Source organism: Chanos chanos, chromosome 7 (genome assembly GCF_902362185.1).
Source record: "Chanos chanos chromosome 7, fChaCha1.1, whole genome shotgun sequence".
Taxonomy (NCBI): Eukaryota; Metazoa; Chordata; class Actinopteri; order Gonorynchiformes; family Chanidae; genus Chanos; species Chanos chanos.
In genome coordinates, this window is record NC_044501.1 from 38,821,442 (window position 1) to 38,830,475 (window position 9,034).

Genomic DNA, 9,034 nt, shown 5'->3' on the forward strand with positions numbered 1-9,034 from the left:
AGCCTCCAGACATTTTGCTTGATAAATTAATGTATATATTTGATACTTTAAGTCCTGGCGCCTCCTCAAGGACAAGGTCCTCAAGTCCTCCAGCACACTCCTAAAGAATAAACAGTCGCTGTCCTCTGGAGCAGGGCTGGGAGGGTGAGCTTTGCTGCTAACAGCCTCAAGAGCTGTTAGCAGCCTCTCCTCAAACTCAGCACTGTTTGACCTCTTCCTGCGTTTCTGGCTCTGGCAACGGCTCTCTCTGTCTCTATCTCTCTCTTCCTCTCTCTCTTCCTCTCTCTCTTGCCTCCCACTGATCTTCAGTCTGATTGTTTCTGGCCATGACATCCTCTCTTTTGTGTTTTTGTGTCTTTTGTGTTAATGCTAGGCTAGGTCAAATTCATAGAAAATGAATGACTTCCGGTCACTTTGACGCTCTCGCCGCTCTAACTGTACGTTCACACTGAGAGCGGCGAGAGCGTCAAGAGTCGCCCAAACCTCCCTGCCAACGACGCTGTTGAACACTGTGGACGCTCTGCCGTTGATGAAATAGGCGGGTACAAGTTCCTTTGGAAAGCTTGGTTATGCAAATGTTTTTAAAGGGGCTATAAAGCAAACAAACAGGTCGAGCGGTATCTTTGTGCTGACTGACCACCAGTAGGCTATAAGTTAACCTTATGAGATATTTTAAATGAGAAGGTGCGAAATCGACCGATGACAGAAATAAATTAACAATGCTAATTACATATTTCGTAACAAAATAAACTAATGAAAAACACTACTTAAAAGCTTTTTTTTGTTGTGTGTCTTTTGTGTTAATGATAGGCTAGGTCAAATTCCAGCATGGAGTTTATAGGACACGTTTACTAGCCTTGGTCTTTAATTAACACTAACGTTTGTGCATAACCTACATTACAGTACAACATGTGGAAACCCACCACCGATATAATCAGTTTCTCCTCCATTTTGCTTAGGAACAAAAGTTTTGTGGGAACAATAGTTTATACTGTTGTGTTCTCTACAATTCTCTAGAGCGGAGCACTTCCAAGTTTCTATTGGTTGCCGCCCAGCCGCGTCATATCTCATTACCATAAAGTTCACCGAACTTCAACTGTATTTTGACGCCCAAACACCCCTCGCCGCGACGCCCTTTGCCGCGACGCTCTTCGCCGCTTAAAGACGCTGGCTCTCATTGAAAATGAATGACTTCCGGTCACTTTGACGCTCTCGCCGCGCTCAGTGTGAACGTACAGTCAGAAGGCGTTTCAGCGCTCAGGCATGGTGGAACATTTGAAATATGAGAACATTTGGAAAACGGTGCAAAAACGATTTTATGTACGGAGAAACGTTTTTTTATATAAAATCTGCATTTTCAGATTTAACTGGCTTAGTGTGAGCATTCCGAGTACCTATATGGAGTTGGGTGTTTGCAGAGTTTGTCTTTAAGATGTAATATCAATTAACATTTTAAAATAAAAGTTGAGTCTTCTTACAACAGCATCTGAAACTTTGATTATTATGGTTCCCTTTAAATAGGTCAGTCGATAAGGAATTAGTAATTACATCGTTTTTAATTACACCATATCTTATTCAGTTCAATGGCCGGTTGAAAATATTTTGGCGGGTAATTTTTTTTCAGTTTACCAGGCATTGGCAGATAGACCAAGAAGTTAATTTCGGACCCTGCTTAGTGATGAACAACTTTCATGGAAATATGAACAAAGGCGAGTTTCACAGTCATCAAATTTCAAGTTGAAAAAAGATCATTTAGGGTGTTTTCTCTGCTGTTAAACATAGTGGCAGGTCAGTTTTGACCCCTAAATCAACACGAGTTAAACGCGAGGACAGATCAGTGAAGAGAAACGAGAGGAATATAACCATCCCTCGAATGACAACAGATCTACTGGGTGTAACTCTACTATAGTAACGGGGAAATGCCGGGGATTTCACTCGAGTGTAGGGGAAAGTCCAAAGCTGAAGGGGGAAAGTTTTAAAGATAAGATAGACATAACTTAAGTAAACATTGAACACGCAGGTTGTCTTCAAATTTCTGTCAGAATGTAGAATTACGTTATTTGAAAAAGATCCCTTGCTGGTTTTAGTATTAAATAGCAATGCTTGTTCAAGAAAGCAGTTTTTTTTTTAAACCAACAGACTGTATTCTGTCGAACTGATTGTAATGTATAATGCTTGACGTTTTACAGTTAGCATATTAACTTTACTGACTTTATAAACATATCGTTTTTATGCAGATCTGTTGCTTAGCTGCAGTTTTGACCCCGAAAAGACATTTCCATGTTAACAGTTTTTAATTGTTTTTAGCTGTCCCACGCTACCGTCTTCCCTCACTGTTCCACACAAGGCTACGTCGTCCCTCTCTGGTCCCCCGCCCGTCTCTGTAGCGCAAGTGAATAAACAGGCCATCAATCATTCAGTATTCAAAATAAAGGAATGACATATTGGTGTCGGCAGAAACCAATGTGTGTGTATAGCAAAGACGCTATGTGGACAGACTTAATGGGGAAGCCACTTGGACAACCCCTTTAAAAGCAAAAGTGAAATCAAATCTGTTTCTAAAGCCTATAAAAGACAGGGACAAAAGCATCAAACAGAACGATTCAGACAGCTTTGAAACATGGGAGCGATCTACAGTCTCTTCCAATCCGAGGTAAGACCCTTTTCATCTCATAACCAATGACAGTGGTATAGTGAAATTATCAGGTGTATGAAAGTGCATACCTAGGTCACATTTTCCTGGTAATAGTAAAATATGAGTAAAGTGTTGCTATCAGTAAAAGCATTGGTGTATATCGACAGTTCTGAATCCTCCTGTACACCTGTACTGATTTTTACAAGAAGTCGTATCCCAGCATCATAAACAAACAATATTTATGCTCTGTATAACAAACCAATATCATACAAACATGTTGAGTTTATGCAGCATTAACAGGGATTAAGAATCAAAAAAACAACTACAGTCAAAAAAGTCTATGAAGTTTGAGATACACACACTCAACATTAATCTGCGATAATTATGTGCTGCGTGTTGGTATGTTGGCTTCTGGATTGCATACTAATATAAGCCAATCCCTGTCCTTAAGCTACTGCTATATTACTGCGACAGCTTGTCGACGAATTAAATCTCAAATAACTGGTTCATATATAAGAGAATAGTATTTAAATATAAAGTTATTTGTTCGCAACTGAATCATGAGTATGACAGTGTGCAAGTGAAAGTGCGAATTCATTGTGTGATCACAAGATCGAGAAAAACAATCTTTAAACTGATAAAGACATGTCTGTGGTTAAGAGAGATGAAAACAAGATGTCAATCTGTGTGACGTGGGAAAGTTATTGACTGTGCACCATCAAGGCTTCTGTAGTGATGCAGAGTGAATACATGGAAGTGTGACAGTGTGCAAGTGAAAGTACAAATTCATTGTGTGATCACATGATCAGGAAAAACAATCTTTAAACTGATAAAGACATGTCTGTGGTTAAGAGAAATGAAAACAAGATGTCAATCTGTGTGACGTGGGAAAGTTATTGACTGTGCACCATCAAGGCTTCTGTAGTGATGCAGAGTGAATACATGGAAGTGTGACATGTTCAACCATAACGCACATTCTAAATGTGACATGGGTTTACATATATCCTATAAATATAAAAGTCATTCTCACACTTCAGTGACTGTCACTGACTAGCAGCCCCATTGGTCACGGATGAGAGCTTTTTGCCTAATACACTGAACACTATAGTTAGAGATGCTTTCCATCAACAGGACACTGCGGCTTCATCCACACATGGCGATCAGCAAACAGAAGAGCCTATGAAACCAGATGAGGTGCATCCAAATGCTACCCCATCTGACCCTGATACAGCACCACTGGAGAAAGGTATTTTCAGTTCAACATAATTAAGATAATGCATTCGTTTGCTTGCTGAGTATGACCAGTTTGGCTTTGCTGTAAAACCGAAATTTCAGGGATTTTACAGCACATATCACATTTCATTACTGAGGGCCTATAACAGTTTTAGGCCATTCTTCAAGTCTCAAAGTCAACATACAATTAATCTTAAGAATAAGTGAAATATTTCTAAGCAATATCATGTGAATTATTTTCTTTGAGTGAATGTATCAAACGTCCGACAGGTCGCCACTAATTGTCAAACAAACATGTTCATCACATGAGCCGACTCATTTTCAAAGACATGGAGTAATAGTCTTTGTATTTAGATCACTTTTTCACCAGCTTAGATCTGTGACCTGCGTTTCTGAGGACTCACAGACTTTTCAAATTCCTCCTCTCCACCCAACTCCAATGTAAATACTAATTTGGAACAAAAGAAACCAGTTCCAGGCTGCTCACGCACTTTAAATCTCCCAACAACTTTCAGTTTCATATTAAGTCATACTATCCTCACATTCTGCCTATTCAGTCAGGGAGGCTTTATCACCAGTTTTTTTTATTCCTATTCTCTCTTTATAATTGTATGTTGCTCTAAGGGATTCCAAAATCATAATGAAATGTGATGACAACTACTACAATTAATATGAATAGTGAAAAAACTGCTACCCTAAGTAATACTGGGAACAGCAATAACAAGAGGTATTTTAGGAGCAATGTAGGATTAATTGTCGTGGGAGTCGTGCTTGTAGAAACATGATGATAATGACCAACGTTATCTAATTTGCCTTTTTGAAGATCAGGGCTTATAACACAAAGAGAATCATGTTTTTAATGTTTCGCGTATAGTGTTTTCATGTTGTTCTGTGTTGTTTGTTTCACTGTCACAGAGCCGCCAGTGAATGGAAAATCAAGGCTTGAAGAGACACAGCCATATTCTCATGCTGACCTACTGGAGGAGGTTGAGAGGTCCTACATTATCGTTAAATGTAATGGGAAGTCTTTAGAGGTGGAAATGTTTCCAATGGAAAAGATTGATGTTCTGAATCAGAAAGCGTGTGACTGGGCCCAGAAGAAACCCCACCAGATGAATCTCATTTGCAATGGTAAGATATCTCACTTAAAGCGAAAACAGACCCAGTGAATTCTAAGCAAATGGATGCTCATCTTAAAGCCTTCAAGTCCTGAGACTAATCCAATACACCCATATGTGATGCTAAAATATGTTAAAAATGGAATAAAAAAAAATTCTAGTGTAGTAGCTTGTACATTTCGTAGAATAGCTGTTAGTAATTTAATGCTCACACTGTGTATAATTTTCAGGGGACATACTGGATGTGAACAAAACGGTGAATGACTACAATCAGCTAAGGAGGAACGCCGTCAGCCTAATCCGTGCTTGCTGAAAAGATCTGAACACTACATTACTGTATGATAGCTCATACTGTATGCTCTTGAAACGTCTGTGCAAATCCTAACAATGGAAAAGGCTACCAGTTAGTGGGAGAATTTATGCTGCTGTCAAATTACATAGATGAAGTAATTTACCTCATCAAAACTAACACACGTGTCAGTTCTCATACACAGGTTTACATCCAGCGAGGGAAAAATCATGTTTTTGTATCATATGATGTTGTGTTCTGTAACTCCATAACCCATAACCCAAGTTTCATCTGATCTTGGGACTAAGCTCAACTCCGTACCCTTAAACTCCATGACCTGTTACTTACGACCTGTTAACTTATACTCTGTTTTACATTGCATCTCAGATTGTCAGTAGCGTTGGCAGCACTCCTGATTATTAGCATTGATTTAACTCTCGCTTTTGGCTATAGTTTCCTTTTCTTTGCCTCTCACAGCTATGTTACACTTGTTTCTGCTAAATCACTGCAAACTTTTGTATTCGAGTTGGCTCCGTTAACAGCTGTACGCTTGAGCAGTTTTGGGCATTAATTGTAAATGAATTGCTGTGAAAGAATAAATGTAAATGTGAACTCCATTCTTTGTTCATTACTCATAACTTGGTTCCCATTGTGGTACTCTGTAATGTCGCTTTTTGATATAAAAAAAAATCATTTCTCAAATACCAAATACCCTTTCATTTGTGCACTTTGAAATTCCCTTTAAGGACAGACTTGTGTGTAATCAAACAAATTTTTTTTTTTTAGCCCTTTTTAAAAACAAACTCATAGCTTAAGCAATGGAATACGCATTTGTTTTGACATGATGTTTGGTTGTTTCCTGGGTGTGCCTGATTGTTTATGAAAGGTACACACACTTGAGAAAATTCCCCTAAAACTCCAATGCTTTCACATTTGTTTTACTAAGTCTGTGTGAAAATGTGTGTAAAAGTGAAAGTATGCCTGCTCTATTGTTTAGGGACTTCCTTAAGAGATAATTCCTCTTCATTTTTAACACAAGCCAATCCCTGTCCTTAGGCTACATATGCCTACAAGTTATTGTCCTGACACAGCCATGGTATTGCAAAGAGGTTGAGAAAATCTACTTCGGAGTCAAATGCCTCCCTTTACCCTTGGAGACGGGAATCTTTCCCATGGAGGAGATTGCTGTTCTGTTCTGATGCAGAAAGCATGTGGATAAGCTCAAAAGAAACCAAATGTGATGAGCTTTGTTTTCAGTGGTTAGACTGGTTTAATGAATGCTTTGAAGACTATGGATTTTTATAAATGCAGATGTGGCCCCCCCTGTTGTTCAAATTGTGTATTACATGCATGTAGAAATAAGGATTACCATTTAATGTTTTGAGGAATTTTTTTCACCTTGAAAAAAAAAAAAAAAATATATATATATATATATATATATATATATATATTGTCACGGCCCTCTGGGCTTCGCCCCTTTTCCCCCAGGCCATGGTTTTGTTTATCTTTTTGTGTGTTCCCTGGTAGGCATGCTGGTGGTGTGGCAGGAGGCAATCAGCCCAATTGGGTACACCAGCGCGCAGTTGTACCTGAGTTTAAAAGCTCTGTCCCTCCACCTCTCCCCGCCCCTCCTCTCCTCTCTTTTTTGTTTGTCTGCTTTAGGCTGCCGGGGTGAACGATGTTTTGGAGGTGGCCGGTCGGACCGACGTGTTTTCGTTCATTGAACTTTTTTTTTGGAACCCCTGATGGCTCCCATTCGTTTTCTTTTGCGTTGATAAAATAAATTATATTTGTTCAAGCCTGATCCGCATTTTCTCCCCCCTTACTTATTGTTGCACTCACCTTGTGGGCGTAACAAAATATATGTATGTATATATACATATATATATATATATAAACCAAGATTTTGTCTATATATAAAAACCAAGATTTTGTCTTATATTAACCACACAGGCCTACTTCCAGTTTTAAGGTATGAATGCCTTGAGCCTTGACTACTACACCTATTTGAGGTTTTACGACACTAAAACTGGAAGAAAAACATAATTTTGAGGAAGCTACTGATTACCATTCCTGTGTTGTAACTAAGACATTTTTTCTGAGCATAGCGTGTCGTGTTTACCGTAGGTTGTTCAGATTTTCAAACACTATTAAGAATATTTGGATAGCGTAATCATTTACAGCTAAATGCTGAAATGTGTTCTCCTTTTCTTTAGAATGGAAGTGTCTGAATAAGAATCTGACTGTAATCCGTTTTACATGAACCGAACAGAATGCAACAGTTACCACTGATTCATCAGTAGCACAGGCATTGAAAACTAAGGTCTAATTTCCAGACAGCTGTTATCATCTTGTTAAGTGCTCCCCAGGATAGACTATAACAGTGGCACATGATTATGAAAAATTACTGTACAGTTTCAGTTAGAGGCACGTCTGAGGGTAAAACTTTATTCAGACTGTATGCTTCAAAATAGTTATTAATTTATTTCTTCTGATGTTGTGTCTTATTTCTTAGGGGACAAGCGATGTGAATAAAACAGTCGACGAATCAGGTCGGAAGAGGAGACAGGTCAAACTCATCCGTGCTTCATGAAAAACATTAAGCAGCACTATTAACCTTTTATGCATGTATATCGTTATTCAACCATGGCTGCTGTAGCAGACCACCTGAAGGCAGGCATTAAGTTGATATATTATTTACAAACACAAATTAAATGATTAAACGCCACTTAGAGGTGGTACCACCAGGCTCAGCATAGCTGTAGGATGTTTCATTGTCACCGTACATGGGCAGTCTCTCAAATTTCTAACCGGGGAGGGTTTGTCCCCATCATCACAGAGTCTCTACCATATTAGCTACCCTACTTTCAGGAGGTGCCTGAACCTTTCTTGCTCTGGTGAAAATTACAGGATGAAATACTGTCCGTCTCACCTTATGTGTTACAAGACGGTCTCTGAAATTTGGGTCTCCTCTTTTTCTTTTTTAGATAGAATAGAAAGGATAGAAAGATAAATGGATTGTCCGAGTAGGTATCTATGCTACCGCATTGCAGAAAATTAACCAGAGTGATAGACAAATCTTTGTATTTAGTATCACACAGTGTTAAAGCGTGCGTTGTTACCAACCAGCTTACGTGTGCTGGAATGACACCCCAACACTGTTCCTCTGTTATATGCCAGTTTTACCTGCAGATGCCCAAGCCACTCACAGTAAGCTTACATACAGAGGATGGCCTCAAGTGATGCTGTTACTGAATATGAATGCTGGTTATTGGTTATTGTATTTTATGTTCTGTATGGCAGTAGGAAATAAATACTCAGTTCAGATTTTATTTGTAAATATTCACTTATATCAAGGGAATACAGACTATATATGTTACAGCCGATAAACATGTCCAAGAGTGTTTTTCAAAGGTAAACTCACTATGTCTCCAACTATTTCAATGGCAAAGTCCCTTGCTGTTCCAGTGTCTCTCATAACACAGCTGATACATGAAATGAAGGTTGTACCATTAGTGGCGTCATAACGATGATCTTCCTCTGATTTTCCAATCAACGGACAGCCCTTCTCAGAAATACAATTTCCTAAAACAGTAAACCCGCCCAACGTGGGGCTCGAACCCACGACCCTGAGATTAAGAGTCTCATGCTCTACCGACTGAGCTAGCCGGGCATGTGATTATACATGAAACCACATACATACTATCTTCATAGCGTGCCCCGGTTTCACGTATTTTTCTTTTACTTTTATGACCACAA

General features: G+C 39.0%; 1 non-coding gene across 1 annotated transcript; it reads right to left on the reverse strand.

Moving 5' to 3' along the window:
• Positions 1-8,875: 8,875 nt before the first annotated feature.
• On the reverse strand, positions 8,876-8,948 carry trnak-cuu (transfer RNA lysine (anticodon CUU)). Its single transcript has one exon. It is a non-coding gene; the product is annotated as a tRNA-Lys (tRNA).
• Positions 8,949-9,034: the final 86 nt, after the last annotated feature.